This window comes from Bufo gargarizans, chromosome 3, assembly GCF_014858855.1.
Source record: "Bufo gargarizans isolate SCDJY-AF-19 chromosome 3, ASM1485885v1, whole genome shotgun sequence".
Taxonomy (NCBI): domain Eukaryota; kingdom Metazoa; phylum Chordata; class Amphibia; order Anura; family Bufonidae; genus Bufo; species Bufo gargarizans.
Window position 1 is genome coordinate 390,794,807 of NC_058082.1, and position 19,046 is coordinate 390,813,852.

The 19,046-nt window shown below is 45.5% G+C and overlaps 1 protein-coding gene across 4 annotated transcripts in view; it reads left to right on the top strand.

Annotated features, from left to right (window-relative positions):
• DCAF6 (DDB1 and CUL4 associated factor 6) overlaps nt 1-19,046 on the top strand; it is a 1,153,281-nt gene that overhangs the window by 486,698 nt on the left and 647,537 nt on the right. The window lies entirely within an intron of this gene.

The following is a 19,046-nucleotide window of genomic DNA, read 5'->3' on the forward strand; positions in this document are numbered from 1 at the left end:
CCCCCCATAACAGTGCCAATCCACAAATCCCCCACATGACAGTTCCATCCACAAATCCCCCACCCGAAAACAGTGCATCATCCACAGATCCCCCATAATAGTGTCATGCACAGACCGCCATTAGTTCAAACCAACCAAAAGCACATAATTTGGTTAAAACATTTTTTTTTCTTATTTTCCTCCTCAAAAACCTAGGTGCGTCTTATGGGCCGGTAGCTTTTTAACTTTATTTTTTTGTCCCACTCTGGGGCTTCAACTTTTGGGGGTCTGATCCCCTTTACAATGCTTTACAATAGCTCTGTAATTGTATTGGCTGTAAGTGTATTACCAGTGTAAGGCTACTTTCTCACATGCATTAGGTGCGGATTCGTCTGGTATCTGCACAGACGGACCCGCACCTATAATGCAAACAATTGAATCCGTTCAGAACATTGCATTATGAAGAACAAAGTCAAAACGGATCCGTCCTGGCTTACATTGAAAGTCAATGGGAGACGGATCAGTTTTCAATTGCACCATATTGTGTCAGTGAAAACTGATCCACTCCCATTGACTTACATTGTAAGTCAGGATGGATCCTGGCAAGCAGCGTTTTGGTGTCCTCATCCAGAGCGGAATGGAGGTGGAACGGAGCCAAACTAATGCATTCTGAACGGATCATTATCCATTCAGAATGCATTAGGGCTGAACTGATCCATTTTGAACCGTTTGTGAGATCCCTGAAACGGATCTCACAAACGGAATTCAAAACGCCAGTGTGAAAGTAGCCTAATTACAGGGGGCTGGATCTCACAGGCTCTCCCGGAAGGCAGCCACGATGCCTAATTAAGGCATTGGGCTGGCTTCTATGCCATTGGGTCCCTGTCACAGCAGTGCGGGGACCCAATGGCAGCTCTGATCCCCACATGGACAGTGCACGTGCAGCGGTAAGCACGGACCGTGGCACATAAAGGGTTAATGTGCCGGCATCAGTGTTTTCACCGATGTTGGCGTATGCAGCAGGGGTTCAGCTATCAGTAACTGCCGGACCCCTGCCACGGATCAGGTGGGCGCAGCTCCTGCACCCGCCCGATCACCCCGCCGTACATGTAAGGCTACTTTCACACTAGCGTTCGTCGGTCCGCTCGTGAGCTCCGTTTGAAGGAGCTCACGAGCGGACCCGAACGCCTCCGTCCAGCCCTGATGCAGTCTGAATGGAGCAGATCCGCTCAGACTGCATCAGTCTGGCGGCGTTCAGCCTCCGCTCCGCTCACCTCCGCACGGCCAGGTGGACAGCTGAACGCTGCTTGCAGCGTTCAGCTGTCCGCCTGGCCTTGCGGAGGCGAGCGGATCCGTTCAGACTTACAATGTAAGTCAATGGGAACGGATCCGCTTGAAGATGACACCATATGGCTCAATCTTCAAGCGGATCCGTCCCCCATTGACTTTACATTGAAAGTCTGAACGGATCCGCTCAGGCTACTTTCGCACTTAGAAATTTTTCTAAGTTATTAATGCAGACGGATCCGTACTGAACGGAGCCTCCGTCTGCATTAATATGATCGGATCCGTTCAGAACGGATCCGATCAAGCGCTAGTGTGAAAGTAGCCTTAGGCGCTGGTCCTTCAGTCAAGGACATCTGCGTCGTACATATACGGCGAGGGTCCTCTGCGGGTTATCTGTCAATTGTAATATGTTTGTACTTTTGGAACTATGGTCTATAGTAAAACGTATCTATATTTTTCTTTTAGCAATATTAATTGTTCTATTTTAAGGATTACACTCCTTTGTTATATAATGGCAGCTGGGTCCCATTGTAAACTTTTTAATAACATTATAGTTCTAATCATGTTCTACTATAAATTTGATTCAGTCACCTATGTCCATTCTAATTATCATTCTCATTAAAATTATCTAGAACTTCCGAAAGGCATCTTTCCATAGGCAAGTAGTATCCCAGAATTTGGGGCTAGAACATAATTAATTCTTTTCACTAGTTATTTTCCCTGATTTTAAATAAAGGCAGAAAAAGTGAAGCCCTCATTCAAACCTGTTGGACTCATTTCTTATCCAAATTACCCCCTCAAGGACCCAATTGTATTTTCTTTATGCCCCAAAAGCGCAATGTATCTGGTTGTTCCCTGTTTGGGGCAGGAACATGTCGCTATAGAGACCACTCCCTGGGTTTTGCAGGTTTTTAGTTGTCTAATTTAATATTTCTTCTCATCATTGGGATTAGTGAAACTTCGAATCTTTGGAATATATTTGCAAAAGGAACAGTGCTCACATGCTGTGGAGCCTCTAGTTCCATCCTTTTGTGTTCCATTTGTAGTCCTGTTTCTGGAAAAAAAACTATGGACCAAATGGTCCTCAAGATTAGGACCCCTACCGTATGTTATACTCGAATGTGTACTTGAAACTGGTTTGAGCACACTGTCTGATTGTAAGACGTGCCAGTGTTCTCTCATAACATTATATACTGTATCTCCTGAGAATATTGGTCAAACGTGCCAATGCACCTAATCATCCTATTCCCCCTTTTTAGAGGGCATTAGTAATAATTCCTCACGTTTAGTTCTTTTGGCCCTATTAAAAGCCTTCTTTAAAGGATGGTTGGTTCCCCAAACCTTGAAAACAATTCACTACTCTCTGCAAGAAAAGATTTCTCATTGAGGCAATTACTCTGTGCTCTCAAATACTGTCCAGTAGGTATTCCCCTTTTCAGAGTGAGGAGATAACAACTATTCCAGTGTTAATAACTATTTTTCGATGTCGGTTTTCTATATATATCCATTGTCAGATACCCATCTTCTAATTTTGTTATTTTCAGATCCAAGAAAAGGATTTCCTTTTCTTGTACTTCAAAGATATGCTTCACACCAATATTATTGTCATTCAGAACATGGACAAATTCATGAAATAAAGATTGATCACCATCCAACAGTATGAGAATATCATCTATATACCTGTCCCAAAAATGTATGTGGCAGGTATAAGACGATAACTCATCCGTGAACACCGTGTGATTTTCCCACCACCCTAAAATTAAATTTGCGTACATTGGGGCACAGGCCGTCCCATTGCGGTCCCGTTTATCTGCTTGTATAATCTTCCCTGAAAAATAAAATAATGGTGTTTTAAGATAAATTTAAGCAGTGAAAGGAAATTATTTTGTGCTTGGAAACTGGTGCTCTTAGTGCTCGGAAAGTATTGTATTGCATGATTGCATCCCAAGTGAATGTTGTATATTGCTATACAAAGACTCCACATATAGGCTTGCAAAGAAGATGTTGGGTGCAAGAGACATGTCATTGATTTTGAGAAGGAGATCTTTGGTATATTTTATGTATGAGGGTAGTGGTGTTACAAAAGGTCTCAAAACTTGATCCACATAATTACCAAATCACTTGTGTAAGGCTATCATTGCCTGACACTATAGGTCTACCAGGAATAGATGATCTTTTTTATGTACTTTAGGAAGCGCATAAAATGTGAGACTTGTAGGATTTTTATTAGAGCTTATTCAGACGGCTGTATGCTATCCGCAAAAATGCGGATCCGTTTTATTGCGGATTAGATGCTGACCCGTTCACTTCATCCGCAAAAAAAAACTGTTAGCATTCAGTATTTTTGCGGACAGCATACGGCCGTCTGAACGAGCCCTTAAACAAATATAGAAATTCATCCTTGCTGATGACATTCTACATTCTTGCCTGAGAGAGGAGCTGTTTTAGCTCATCCAAATACTTCTCTGTTGGATCGGTTGAGATTAAGTTTGTCATTTAATAACCTCAGGGCCATGTCTATATAATCATTCTTATCTTAAATGACTATATTTCCACCCTCATCACTAGGTTTTATGACTATCGATTCATTAGTCCATAATTCTTCCAGAGCCTCACATTCCAAAGAACTTAAATTAGACCTTATACGGTCCTTCCTTAACTTCAAAGATTGTATATCTTGTGTTACAAGATGTACAAATGTATATTTCGGTCTCAGTGATGTAAAATGGGTTCAAAAATTACTTGTTGACCCTCATTTTTCTGATTTAGACATTCTAATGTCTCCAAACATCTCTCATTTTCATAGATTTTTTTTCAAATCATGTTCAGAATGTGAGTTTGTTTTGTGAAAAACAAATTTTCATGCAAAAAGATTTATGTCTTTAATCCAGCTGAATTTATCACACTTTGATATTGGAGAAAACGTAAGACCTCTTGACAAGAGAGTCAACTGTGATTCTGTAATTGTATGTGAGGACAAGTTAATCACTTGTTTATCATGAGGAAAATCTTTATTCATAGTATCCCATAGCGGATCCAGGCTCGGACTGACCCACCGGGGCACTGGGTAAACCCTCGGTGGGCTCCTGGCATTTTTATTCATAATGATAGTGAGTGCGGCAGGCAGCTCTCCAGCTTCCCGCTGGCCAGCACCACTGCCTGCCACTTCAACGAGCTCTGACGGCTGACATCACGTCTCCAGACTCAGACAGGCTTAATCACACAAGTGGCGAGATGACTGATCCAGGTTATGATCATTCACCTCGCCACATCACTTGCCATAGCCGTCGCCCGCCAGTGCCCAGCGCCTCCTCTCCAGAGTCCAGACCGCTCCCCGCAGCGCTGCTCGTGGTGGGCCCCGCCTCCTCATACGTGACGCGCCTGCGCTGTGCTCTTTGTACAGAGCATCCCTACGCAGCGCAGGCACGCAGCCAGTAAGGTTTCCCTCCGCACCCTGGAGTCTGCAGAGCGCAGCGGCGGGTAACGGTTAGTGTGTGCGGAGTGCCCAGTTAGATGCCTCCTGCCAGATTGCCTGCAAGACAGATAGAGCCGAGGCAGTGGACATCACATCACGCTCTCTGTCACATCAGGCTAGATAGGTAATTCCATATTCCTGTAATAACTGAAAATACTATTAAAAAAAATTCACATTTTATTGCGTTCCCCCCTTGGAAAGTACAACTCCCAGCATGCCTTGTCAGATGTAAACCTTCAGGACCTGCTGGGAGTTGTAGTTTTCCTTTCTGCAACTTGCTGTCATTTTATGTTGCAAATTGGCACAGGTCTTGCATTCTCACCCGCTGCCCACACCATCAATTGCCAGTACCAAAATTACTCTATACAAGCAAATAAGGGTGGGTTTACACTTGCGTTCTGGCTTTTTGTTATAGGCTCCATTTATAACTGAATTCCCAGACAGAATGAAAAACGGAAACCTTTAAGAGGCATTCCATTTTGATAGGTCACAATAGAAGTCTATGGGCAAGTATAACGGATCCACCTGGTCTGGTTTCCGTTATGCAAGACGGAAAACAAAGTACTGTCGCCAGGATCCGTTATGATTGCCCATAGACTTCTACTATAACGGATCAAAACAGAATGCCTCTTAAAGGTTTCCGTTTTGCATTCCGTCTGTGCGTTCCATTATAATCAGAACCTATAGCAGAATGCCAAAATGTAAGTGTGAACCCACCCTTAACCTGTTTAGGACATAGGGTGTGCCGGTACGTCCTGATGTTCCAGGCCTTAAGGGCGTAGCAGTACGTCCTATGTATTTCCGATCACCGCCGCTCGGCGGGCGTTGATTGGAACCCGGTGCTTGCTGAAATCAATCAGCAGGCACCCAGGGTCAATGACCAGGGGGTCCTGTGACCCCCCCCCCCCCCCCATATCGGCGATCGCTGCAAACCGCAGGTCAATTCAGACCTGCGGTTTGCAGCGCTTTCGGGAGGTTTCTGATCCCTGTGACAACGGGGATCAGAAACTTCAAAATGCCTTTATTTTATGTTTAACCTTCCCCCCTGCAGCCCTCTGTGTTATGTGCCGACGGGCGCAGTGGGGTTGGGAGTGCGGGCGGGAGGGCTGCGCGATCTTCAGGGTGGTGCTGGGGGGCGGGCACCATGGTGCTGATCAGAGGCTGTCCATGGTGCTGATTGGACTTCTGCTAAAGGCAGAAGTTTAATCAGACTTTGTAAAGTGAAAATACAGTACAGTACACTATATAGTGTACTGTACTGTATTATACAGACATCAGACCCACTGGATCTTCAGGAACCAAGTGGGTCTGGGTCAAAAAAAAGTTTAAAAAAAAGTACAAATAAAAAAACACATTTATCACTAATAAAAAATAAAATTCCCTACACATATTTGACATCACCGCATCCGTAATGATCTGACCTATAAAACGGTCATGTTACTTTCCCCGCACGGTGAACGCCATACCTTACTTCCCAAAAAAGGTAATAAAAGTGATCAAAAAAGTTGTATGTATGCCAAAATAGTACCAATCAAACCGTCACCTCATCCTGCAAAAAATTAGCCCCTACATGAGACAATGGCCCAAAAATTAAAAAAACTATGACTCTCAGACTAAAACCTGATTTTTTGTTTCAAAAATGCTTTTTTATGTTAAACGTAAAAATAAAAAAAGTTGACATATTAGGTATCGCCTCATCCGTAAGAATCTGCTCTATAAAAATACCACATGACCTAAACCCTGAGGTGAAGACCGTAAAAAAAAACGGTGTCAAAAAAGCCATTTTTTGTCACCTTACATTACAAAAAGTGTAATAGCAAGTGATCAAAAAGTTGTATGCCCCCCAAAAAAGTGCCAATCTAACTGTCATTTTATTCCACAAAAATTATACCTTACCTAAGACAATCGCCCAAAAACTGAAAAAACTATGGCTCTCAGACTATGGAGACACTAAAACATGATTTTTTTTGTTTCAAAAATGAAATCATTGTGTAAAACTTACATAAATAAAAAAATATTATACATATTAGGTATCGCCGCGTCCGTGGCAACCTGCTATATACAAATACCACATGATCTAACCTGTCAGATGAATTTTGTAAATAACAACAACAAAAAACGGAGCCAAAACAGCTATTTCTTGTTACCTTGCTTCACAAAAAGTGTAATATAGAGCAACCAAAAATCATATGTACCCTAAACTAGTACCAACAAAACTGCCACCCTATCCCGTAGTTTCTAAAATGGGGTAACTTTTTTGGAGTTTCTACTCTAGAGGTGCATCAGGGGGACTTCAAATGGGACATGGTGTAAATAAACCAGTCCAGCAAAATCTGCCTTCCAAAAGCCATATGGCATTCTTTTCCTTCTGCGCCCTGCCGTGTGCCCGTACAGCGGTTTACAACTACATATGGGGTGTTTCTGTAAACTACAGAATCAGGGCCACAAATATTGAGTTTTGTTTGGCTGTTAACCCTTGCTTTGTAACTGGAAAAAAATTATTAAAATGGAAAATCTGCCAAAAAAGTGAAATTTTGAAATTGTATCTTTATTTTCCAGTTTGTAAAATCTGTTTTGAATACATTGAGGGGTGTAGTTTCTTAGATGGGGTCACTTTTATGGAGTTTCTACTCTAGGGTTGCATCAGGGGGGCTTTAAATGGGACATGGTGTAAATAAACCAGTCCAGCAAAACCTGCCTTCCAAAAACCATACGCCGCACCTTTCCCTCTACGTCCTACTGTGTGCCCGTACTGTAGTTTACGGCCACATATGGAGTGTTTCTGCAAACTACAGAATCGGGCAATAAACATAGCATTTTCTTTCGCTGTTAACCCTTGCTTTGTTACTGGAAAAAATGTCCGTTTTCCGTTCCCAATGTTTATATGCACCCCAATCATGGGCATAGTCAAGTGCTCTGCTTCTGCCAATGACATGCTGCTTGTGGCCATGTCACTGCTGAAGCCAGTCATTGGCTGCAGCAGAGCATACTACTATGGCCACACTGTGCCAGATGTAAACATAGCGCAGAACAGAACATGGACATGCACATGGATATTCAGACGGCAGTGTGGAGAACCAAAGTGGTGGGGAGCAGGTAGGCATGAATCATCTGTTTAGAGAGACAGGCTGCGGGCACTTGCCAAAAATATTTTTTCCCAGAAAATCCCTATATAGGCCACATCTTTAACAGTTGTAAAATAAAGTAATGCAGAACAGTTTCTTCTTTACAATAAAATGATAGTATTAAGCATTCTTATATCTAGGACTAACGGGAATGCTGTGCAATGTGAACAGCAAAGTGACTTCACCAGAGCATGTGTTCTTCCTGCGCAGACCTGAGAATACTGCATAGACCGCTGGATCAGTTGATAGCCAGTTATACAGTGATACAGGGTAGGTGTAATCTAGTATTGACAGTTAGCTTTTGGTTTTTATGATAGAAACTTGACACATAAATACAAAATGAAATAGGTGTATTTCAGTTTTTTTTTTTTAAAGGGCATCTATCACCAGTTTTATGGTGTCTAAGAGCAACATAAACTAGTGGCAAACCCCTTAGCAAAATGCTAGGTCACTTTTAGTGCTGAAGGAACCAAACTATCCGAAGTGGACTTCGATTTGAAATTCAGGAAAAATTTGATTTGCCGCAAAGCTGAATCGATTTTCCCTGAAATGGAAGTAAAAAAAATAAATAAAAAAGCATACTTGCATCATCCATTTGCACACAAAAAAAACGCTGCGGCCATCTTGATTGAAGATACCTCATGAAATCTCATGCACAGTGACGTATGATGTCACCACGCCTGCCATGTGATCACATCATCACTTCACTGTGCAATATTTTGCGCGGTGTCTTCAATCAAGATGGCCGATCAAATGGATAAAGTGAGTATTTTTGGTTTAACTGATTAACTCCTGAAAGCCCTCACTATTATTCGCAGATGCTGCGATCAGCGATGAATGCAGTATCTGAAAGGTTCAATGACAGGGGGTAGTGCAATCGCGGTTCCCTATCATTGCACCCACTACATACAAAGAAATGCGATTTGTGACAAAGTCATTCGTCATGAAGCAAATTTCTTTGTGAAATTCGGCAAAACAGCCGAATCAAATGTTCCATAACTTTGCTCATAATTAGGGATGAGCGAACCCGAACTGTATAGTTCGGGTTTGTACCGAATTTTGGGGTGTCCGTGACACGGACCCGAACCCGGACATTTTCGTAAAAGTCGGGGTTCGGTGTTCGTCGCTTTCTTGGCGCTTTTTGAAAGGCTGCAAAGCAGCCAATCAACAAGCGTCATACTACTTGCCCCAAGAGGCCGTCACAGCCATGCCTACTATTGGCATGGCTGTGATTGGCCAGAGCACCATGTGACCCAGCCTCTATTTAAGATGGAGTCACATAGCGCCGCCCGTCACTCTGCTCTGATTAGCGTAGGGAGAGGTTGCAGCTGCGACAGTAGGGCGAGATTAGGCTGATTAACTCCTCCAAAAGACTCCATCCATTGATCGATCTGCAGCTGTGGATGATTGAACTGCTGCTATTGAATTGCTCACTGTTTTTAGGCTGCCCAGAGCGTTTTTCAGTTACTTTTTTCTGGGGTGATCGGTGGCCATTTTGTGTCTTGTGTTGCGCCAGCACAAGCTGCCACCAAGTGCATTTAACCCTCAATGGTGTGGTTGTTTTTTGGCTAAAGCCTACATCAGGGTGAAGCTATCACACCAAGTGCATTTAACCAGCAATAGTCTGTTTATTTTTTGGCCATATACTACATCAGGAGCAAGCTGAGCCTGTCACCAAGTGCATTTAACCCTCAATGGTGTGGTTATTTTTTGGCTAAATCCTACATCAGGGTGAAGCTGTCACACCAAGTGCATTTAACCAGCAATAGTCTGTTTATTTTTTGGCCATATACTACATCAGGGGCAAGCTGTCACCAAGTGCATTTAACCCTCAATGGTGTGGTTGTTTCTTGGCTAAATCCTACATCAGGGTGAAGCTGTCACACCAAGTCCATTTAACCAGCAATAGTTTGTTTATTTTTTGGCCATATACTACATCAGGGGCAAGCTGCGCCTGTCACCAAGTGCAGTTAACACTCAGTAGTGTGGTTGGTCAAGCTGTCACACCAAGTGCATTTAACCATCAATAGTGTGGTTATTTTTTGGCCATATCCCAGTCTAATTCTGTCCCTAAAATATATACCTGTCACCCAGCGCCTAAATTCTAGGCCTCAAATTTATATCCTGCTAAATCTGTCGTTACTGCTTTACTGTTGTGGCTGGGCAAGTTATTTAGTGTCCGTCAAAGCAAATTTTTTGTTCTGGGTTGAAATACAATTCCCAATTTAGCAATTTCCTAATGTAGTGGTTTCTGCTGTATCAGGCCTACTTTAAATACATCCCTAAAAGGGTATATCAGATTCAAGGTGCACATAGGGTCATTCTGAATAACTTCACACACACGCTACTGTGCATTTCCAAGTCTAATTCTGTCAGTAAACCTATACCTGTCACCCAGCGCCTAAATACTAGGCCTCAAATTTATATCCAGCTAAATCTGTCGTTACTGCTGTACTGTTGTGGCTGGGCAAGTTATTTAGTGTCCGTCAAAGCACATTTTTTGTTCTGGGTTGAAATACAATTCCCAATTTAGCAATTTCCTAATTTAGTGGCTTCTGCTGTATCAGGCCTACTTTAAATACATCCCTAAAAGGGCATATCAGAATCAAGGTGCTGATAGGGTCATTCTCAATAACTTCACACATACGCTACTGTGCATATCCCAGTCTAATTCTGTCCGCAAAACGTATACCTGTCACCCAGCGCCTAAATACTAGGCCTCAAATTTATATCCTGCTAAATCTGTCATTACTGCTGTACTGTTGTGGCTGGGCAAGTTATTTAGTGTCCGTCAAAGCACATTTTTTGTTCTGGGTTAAAATACAATTCCCAATTTAGCAATTTCCTAATTTAGTGGTTTCTGCTGTATCAGGCCTACTTTAAATACATCCCTAAACGGGTATATCAGAATCAAGGTGCTGATAGGGTCATTCTCAATAACTTCACACACACGCTACTGTGCATATCCCAGTCTAATTCTGTCCGTAAAACGTATACCTGTCACCCAGCGCCTAAATACTAGGCCTCAAATTTATATCCTGCTAAATCTGTCGTTACTGCTGTACTGTTGTGGCTGGGCAAGTTATTTAGTGTCCGTCAAAGCACATTTTTTGTTCTGGGTTGAAATACAATTCCCAATTTAGCAATTTCCTAATTTAGTGGTTTCTGCTGTATCAGGCCTACTTTAAATATATCCCTAAAAGGGTATATCAGATTCAAGGTGCACATAGGGTCATTCTGAATAACCACACACACGCTACTGTGCATTTCCAAGTCTAATTCTGTCAGTAAACCTATACCTGTGACCCAGCGCCTAAATACTAGGCCTCAAATTTATATCCTGCTAAATCTGTCGTTACTGCTGTACTGTTGTGGCTGGGCAAGTTATTTAGTGTCCGTCAAAGCACATTTTTTTGTTCTGGGTTGAAATACAATTCCCAATTTAGCAATTTCCAAATTTAGTGGTTTCTGCTGTATCAGGCCTACTTTAAATACGTCCCTAAAAGGGTATATCAGAATCAAGGTGCTGATAGGGTCATTCTCAATAACTTCACACACACGCTACTGTGCATATCCCAGTCTAATTCTGTCCGTAAAACGTATACCTGTCACCCAGCGCCTAAATACTAGGCCTCAAATTTATATCCAGCTAAATCTGTCGTTACTGCTGTACTGTTGTGGCTGGGCAAGTTATTTAGTGTCCGTCAAAGCACATTTTTTGTTCTGGGTTGAAATACAATTCCCAATTTAGCAATTTCCTAATTTAGTGGTTTCTGCTGTATCAGGCCTACTTTAAATACATCCCTAAAAGGGTATATCAGAATCAAGGTGCTGATAGGGTCATTCTCAATAACTTCACACACACGCTACTGTGCATATCCCAGTCTAATTCTGTCCGTAAAACGTATACCTGTCACCCAGCGCCTAAATACTAGGCCTCAAATTCATAGTTAGCTAAATCTTTGGTTACTGCTGTGCCTGTATTAGTGTAATACGGTACCTAAATAGATAGCCAGATAGTGTTAGGTGTCTGTAAAAAAGGCCTGAATTTGAATTCAATACATTGGGCCAAATAATATTTTTGTTGTTGTGGTGAACGATAACAATGAGGAAAACATCTAGTAAGGGACGCGGACGTGGACATTGTCGTGGTGGTGTTAGTGGACCCTCTGGTGCTGGGATAGGACGTGGCCGTTCTGCCACATCCACACGTCCCAGTGTACCAACTACTTCAGGTCCCAGTAGCCGCCAGAATTTACAGCGATATATGGTGGGACCCAATGCCGTTCTAAGGATGGTAAGGCCTGAGCAGGTACAGGCATTAGTCAATTGGGTGGCCGACAGTGGATCCAGCACGTTCACATTATCTCCAACCCAGTCTAATGCAGAAAGCACACAGATGGCGCCTGAAAACCAACCCCATCAGTCTGTCACATCACCCCCATGCATATCAGGGAAACTGTCTGAGCCTCAAGTTATGCAGCAGACTCTGCTGGCAGGGTTTCCCAAGGGCATCCACCTAGCCCTTCCCCAGCGGTGGAAGACATAGAATGCACTGATGCACAACCACTTATGTTTCCTGATGATGAGGACATGGGAATACCACCTCAGCAAGTCTCTGATGATGACGAAACACAGGTGCCAACTGCTGCGTCTTTCTGCAGTGTGCAGACTGAACAGACTGAACAGGAGGTCAGGGATCAAGACTGGGTGGAAGACGATGCAGGGGACGATAAGGTCCTAGACCCCACATGGAATAAAGGTCGTGCCACTGACTTTCACAGTTCGGAGGAAGAGGCAGTGGTGAGACCGAGCCAACAGCGTAGCAAAAGAGGGAGCAGTGGGCAAAAGCAGAACACCCGCCGCCAAGAGACTCCGCCTGCTACTGACCGCCGCCATCTGGGACCGAGCACCCCAAAGGCAGCTTCAAGGAGTTCCCTGGCATGGCACTTCTTCAAACAATGTGCTGACGACAAGACCTGAGTGGTTTGCACGCTGTGCCATCAGAGCCTGGAGCGAGGCATTAACGTTCTGAACCTTAGTACAACCTGCATGACCAGGCACTTGCATGCAAAGCATGAACTGCAGTGGAGTAAACACCTTAAAAACAAGGTTCACTCAGGCTCCCCCTGCTACCTCTTCTGCTGCTGCCGCCTCGGCCTCTTCCTCCGCCTCTGGAGGAACGTTGGCACCTGCCGCCTAGCAAACAGGGGATGTACCACCAACACCACCACCACCTCCGTCACCAAGCATCTCAACCATGTCACACGGCAGCGTTAAGCTCTCCATCTCACAAACATTTGAGAGAAAGCGTAAATTCCCACCTAGCCACCCTCGATCCCTGGCCCTGAATGCCAGCATTTCTAAACTACTGGCCTATGAAATGCTGTCATTTAGGCTGGTGGACACAGACAGCTTCAAACAGCTCATGTCGCTTGCTGTCCCACAGTATGTTGTTCCCAGCCGCCACTACTTCTCCAAGAGAGCTGTGCCTTCCCTGCACAACCAAGTATCCGATAAAATCAAGTGTGCACTGCGCAACGCCATCTGTAGCAAGGTCCACCTAACCACAGATACGTGGACCAGTAAGCACGGCCAGGGACGCTATATCTCCCTAACTGCACACTGGGTAAATGTAGTGGCAGCTGGGCCCCAGGCGGAGAGCTGTTTGGCGCACGTCCTTCCGCCGCCAAGGATCGCAGGGCAACATTCTTTGCCTCCTGTTGCCACCTACTCCTTCTCGGCTTCCTCCTCCTCTTCTTCCACCTGCTCATCCAGTCAGCCACACACCTTCACCACCAACTTCAGCACAGCCCGGGGTAAACGTCAGCAGGCCATTCTGAAACTCATATGTTTGGGGGACAGGCCCCACACCGCACAGGAGTTGTGGCGTGGTATAGAACAACAGACCGACGAGTGGTTGCTGCCGGTGAGCCTCAAGCCCGGCCTGGTGGTGTGCGATAATGTGCGAAATCTCGTTGCAGCTCTGGGACTAGCCGGTTTGACGCACATCCCTTGCCTGGCGCATGTGCTGAATTTGGTGGTGCAGAAGTTCATTCACAACTACCCCGACATGTCAGAGCTGCTGCATAAAGTGCGGGCCGTCTGTTCTCGCTTCCGGCGTTCACATCCTGCCGCTGCTCGCCTGTCTGCGCTACAGCGTAACTTCGGCCTTCCCGCTCACCGCCTCATATGCGACGTGCCCACCAGGTGGAACTCCACCTTGCACATGCTGGACAGACTGTGCGAGCAGCAGCAGGCCATAGTGGAGTTTCAGCTGCAGCACGCACAGGTCAGTCGCACTGCGGAACAGCACCACTTCACCACCAATGACTGGGCCTCCATGCGAGACCTGTGTGCCCTTTTGCGCTGTTTCAAGTACTCCACCAACATGGCCAGTGGCGATGACGCCGTTATCATTGTTACAATACCACTTCTATGTTTCCTTGAGAAAACACTTAGGGCGATGATGGAAGAGGAGGTGGCCCAGGAGGAGGAGGAGGAGGAGGAGGAAGAGGGGTAATTTTTAGCACTTTCAGGCCAGTCTCTTCGAAGTGACTCAGAGGGAGGTTTTTTGCAACAGCAGAGGCCAGGTACAAATGTGGCCAGCCAGGGCCCACTACTGAAGGACGAGGAGGACGAGGATGTGGAGGAGGATGAGGATGAAGCATGGTCACAGCGGGGTGGCACCCAACGCAGCTCGGGCCCATCACTGGTGCGTGGCTGGGGAAAAAAGCAGGACGATGATGATACGCCTCCCACAGAGGACAGCTTGTCCTTACCCCTGGGCAGCCCGGCACACATGAGTGACTACATGCTGCAGTGCCTGCGCAACGACAGCAGAGTTGCCCACATTTTAACGTGTGCGGACTACTGGGTTGCCACCCTGCTGGATCCATGGTACAAAGACAATGTGCCCACCTTACTTCCTGCACTGGAGCGTGATAGGAAGATGCGCGAGTACAAGCGCACGTTGGTAGACGCACTACTGAGAGCATTCCCAAATGTCACAGGGGAACAAGTGGAAGCCCAAGGCCAAGGCAGAGGAGGAGCAAGAGGTCGCCAAGGCAGCTGTGTCACGGCCAGCTCCTCTGAGGGCAGGGTTAGCATGGCAGAGATGTGGAAACGTTTTGTCAACACGCCACAGCTAACTGCACCACCACCTGATACGCAACGTGTTAGCAGGAGGCAACATTTCACTAACATGGTGGAACAGTACGTGTGCACACCCCTCCACGTACTGACTGATGGTTCGGCCCCATTCAACTTCTGGGTCTCTAAATTGTCCACGTGGCCAGAGCTAGCCTTTTATGCCTTGGAGGTGCTGGCCTGCCCGGCGGTCAGCGTTTTGTCTGAACGTGTATTCAGCATGGCAGGGGGCGTCATTACAGACAAACGCAGCCGCCTGTCTACAGCCAATGTGGACAAGCTGACGTTCATAAAAATGAACCAGTCATGGATCCCACAGGACCTGTCCATCCCTTGTGCAGATTAGACATTAACTACCTCCCCTTAACCATATATTATTGTACTCCAGGGCACTTCCTCATTCAATCCTATTTTTATTTTCATTTTACCATTATATTGCGAGGCTACCCAAAGTTGAATGAACCTCTCCTCTGTCTGGGTGCCGGGGCCTAAATATATGCCAATGGACTGTTCCAATGTTGGGTGACGTGAAGCCTGATTCTCTGCTATGACATGCAGACTGATTCTCTGCTGACATGAAGACAGATCCTCTGTTACGGGACCTCTCTCCTCTGCCTGGGTGCTGGGCCTAAATATATGACAATGGACTGTTGCACTGGTGGCTGGCGTGAAGCCTGATTCTCTGCTATGACATGCAGACTGATTCTCTGCTGACATGAAGACAGATTCTCTGTTACGGGACCTCTCTCCTCTGCCTGGGTGCTGGGCCTAAATATATGACAATGGACTGTTGCACTGGTGGCTGACGTGAAGCCTGATTCTCTGCTATGACATGCAGACTGATTCTCTGCTGACATGAAGACAGATTCTCTGTTACGGGACCTCTCTCCTCTGCCTGGGTGCTGGGCCTAAATATCTGACAATGGACTGTTGCAGTGGTGGCTGATGTGAAGCCTGATTCTCTGCTATGACATGCAGACTGATTCTCTGCTGACATGAAGACAGATTCTCTGTTACGGCACCTCTCTCCTCTGCCTGGGTGCTGGGCCTAAATATATGCCAATGGACTGTTGCAGTGGTGGCTGACGTGAAGCCTGATTCTCTGCTATGACATGCAGACTGATTCTCTGCTGACATGAAGCCAGATCCTCTGTTACGGGACCTCTCTCCTCTGCCTGGGTGCTGGGCCTAAATATATGACAATGGACTGTTGCACTGGTGGCTGACGTGAAGCCTGATTCTCTGCTATGACATGCAGACTGATTCTCTGCTGACATGAAGACAGATTCTCTGTTACGGGACCTCTCTCCTCTGCCTGGGTGCTGGGCCTAAATATATGACAATGGACTGTTGCAGTGGTGGCTGACGTGAAGCCTGATTCTCTGCTATGACATGCAGACTGATTCTCTGCTGACATGAAGACAGATTCTCTGTTACGGGACCTCTCTCCTCTGCCTGGGTGCTGGGCCTAAATATATGACAATGGACTGTTGCAGTGGTGGCTGACGTGAAGCCTGATTCTCTGCTATGACATGCAGACTGATTCTCTGCTGACATGAAGACAGATTCTCTGTTACGGCACCTCTCTCCTCTGCCTGGGTGCTGGGTCTAAATATATGCCAATGGACTGTTGCAGTGGTGGCTGACGTGAAGCCTGATTCTCTGCTATGACATGCAGACTGATTCTCTGCTGACATGAAGCCAGATCCTCTGTTACGGGACCTCTCTCTTCTGCCTGGGTGCTGGGCCTAAATATATGACAATGGACTGTTGCACTGGTGGCTGACGTAAAGCCTGATTCTCTGCTATGACATGCAGACTGATTCTCTGCTGACATGAAGACAGATTCTCTGTTACGGGACCTCTCTCCTCTGCCTGAGTGCTGGGCCTAAATATCTGACAATGGGCTGTTGCTGTGGTGGCTGACGTGAAGCCTGATTCTCTGCTATGACATGCAGACTAATTCTCTGCTGACATGAAGACAGATTCTCTGTTACAGGACCTCTCTCCTCTGCCTGTGTGCTGGGCCTAAATATATGCCAATGGACTGTTGCAGTGGTGGCTGACGTGAAGCCTGATTCTCTGCTATGACATGCAGACTGATTCTCTGCTGACATGAAGCCAGATCCTCTGTTACGGGACCTCTCTCCTCTGCCTGGGTGCTGGGCCTAAATATATGACAATGGACTGTTGCACTGGTGGCTGACGTAAAGCCTGATTCTCTGCTATGACATGCAGACTGATTCTCTGCTGACATGAAGACAGATTCTCTGTTACGGGACCTCTCTCCTCTGCCTGGGTGCTGGGCCTAAATATATGACAATGGACTGTTGCAGTGGTGGCTGACGTGAAGCCTGATTCTCTGCTATGACATGCAGACTGATTCTCTGCTGACATGAAGACAGATTCTCTGTTACGGGACCTCTCTCCTCTGCCTGGGTGCTGGGCCTAAATATATGACAATGGACTGTTGCACTGGTGGCTGACGTGAAGCCTGATTCTCTGCTATGACATGCAGACTGATTCTCTGCTGACATGAAGCCAGATCCTCTGTTACGGGACCTCTCTCCTCTGCCTGGGTGCTGGGCCTAAATATATGACAATGGACTTTTGCAGTGGTGGCTGACGTGAAGCCTGATTCTCTGCTATGACATGCAGACTGATTCTCTGCTGACATGAAGCCAGATTCTCTGTTACGGGACCTCTCTCCTCTGCCTGGGTGCCGGGGCCTAAATATCTGACAATGGACTGTTCCAGTGGTGGGTGACGTGAAGCCAGATTCTCTGCTATGGGACCTCTCTCCAATTGATATCGGTTAATTTTTATTTATTTTATTTTTATTTTTATTCATTTCCCTATCCACATTTGTTTGCATGGGATTTACCTACATGTTGCTGCCTTTTGCAGCCCTCTAGCCCTTTCCTGGGCTGTTTTACAGCCTTTTTAGTGCCGAAAAGTTCGGGTCCCCATTGACTTCAATGGGGTTCGGGTTCGGGACGAAGTTCGGATCGGGTTCGGGACGAAGTTCGGATCGGGTTCGGATCCCGAACCCGAACATTTCCGGGAAGTTCGGCCGAACTTCTCGAACCCGAACATCCAGGTGTCCGCTCAACTCTACTCATAATTAATCACTTTGTTTAATTGACCAGCTCCAGCGCATTATGATGAGTCATGAATATTCATGAGCTCCTGGCTTTTTTCACCCCCTGCTGCTGTTTCAGTTGGAAAAGAACTGTCAATTAAAGGCAGATCAGTGGAATAGCCTTGAGTTCATGAATATGGGGACTTGGCATGTGCTGAAGCTGTTATAACCTAGCAGCATAAAACTGGTGACAGACAACGTTGATAATAAAAACTAAGCATTAGGGCTCTTTCATACAAGCACGTTCCTTGCACGCTCCATGTTAGAGAGGGATGGTGCGTTCTGGACTTCTGCCATGTTCCTTGCACGCTCCATGTTAGAGAGGGATGGTGCGTTCTGGACTTATGACTGATAATGCTTTGTGCATCTGTATGACCTTATCGTTACAGAATCATAGTGACAGCTTTATGTTAGTATGATTCTGTAAAGGAAAGTTCACGCAGAATAAGGAAAAAGTGAATAACCACGCAGTCCTAATTTCAATAATAATATTTTGTAGGGAAATGTCTTCTTAACGACCCTCTGCTTCTGAAAAAAAATCTGAAGAAGCACCCAAAAAATAAAATAAAACTGCCACAAAAGAGACTAGCGTCTACCCAAAAAGATCTTGCAAAAGCTGGATCAGCTCCAGGGCAGCAGAGATTATGGCACTCAATAGGTGCTACCAGACAAAACTCTGTGGAACCAACAGCATCTTGCTCTACAGCTCCTGCACAGTCTGAGACAGTGGCAGATGTAGAAGCAATTATACTTGATGAAGATGAGGCTGTTGAATCATCTTTACCTGAAGCGATAAAAGACATATACAGACTTGACTGGTAATTTAGATGAACTTGAGAAAGAGGGAGATTCAGAAAGTTCAGACTATGACATAATGTCAGAAATACCA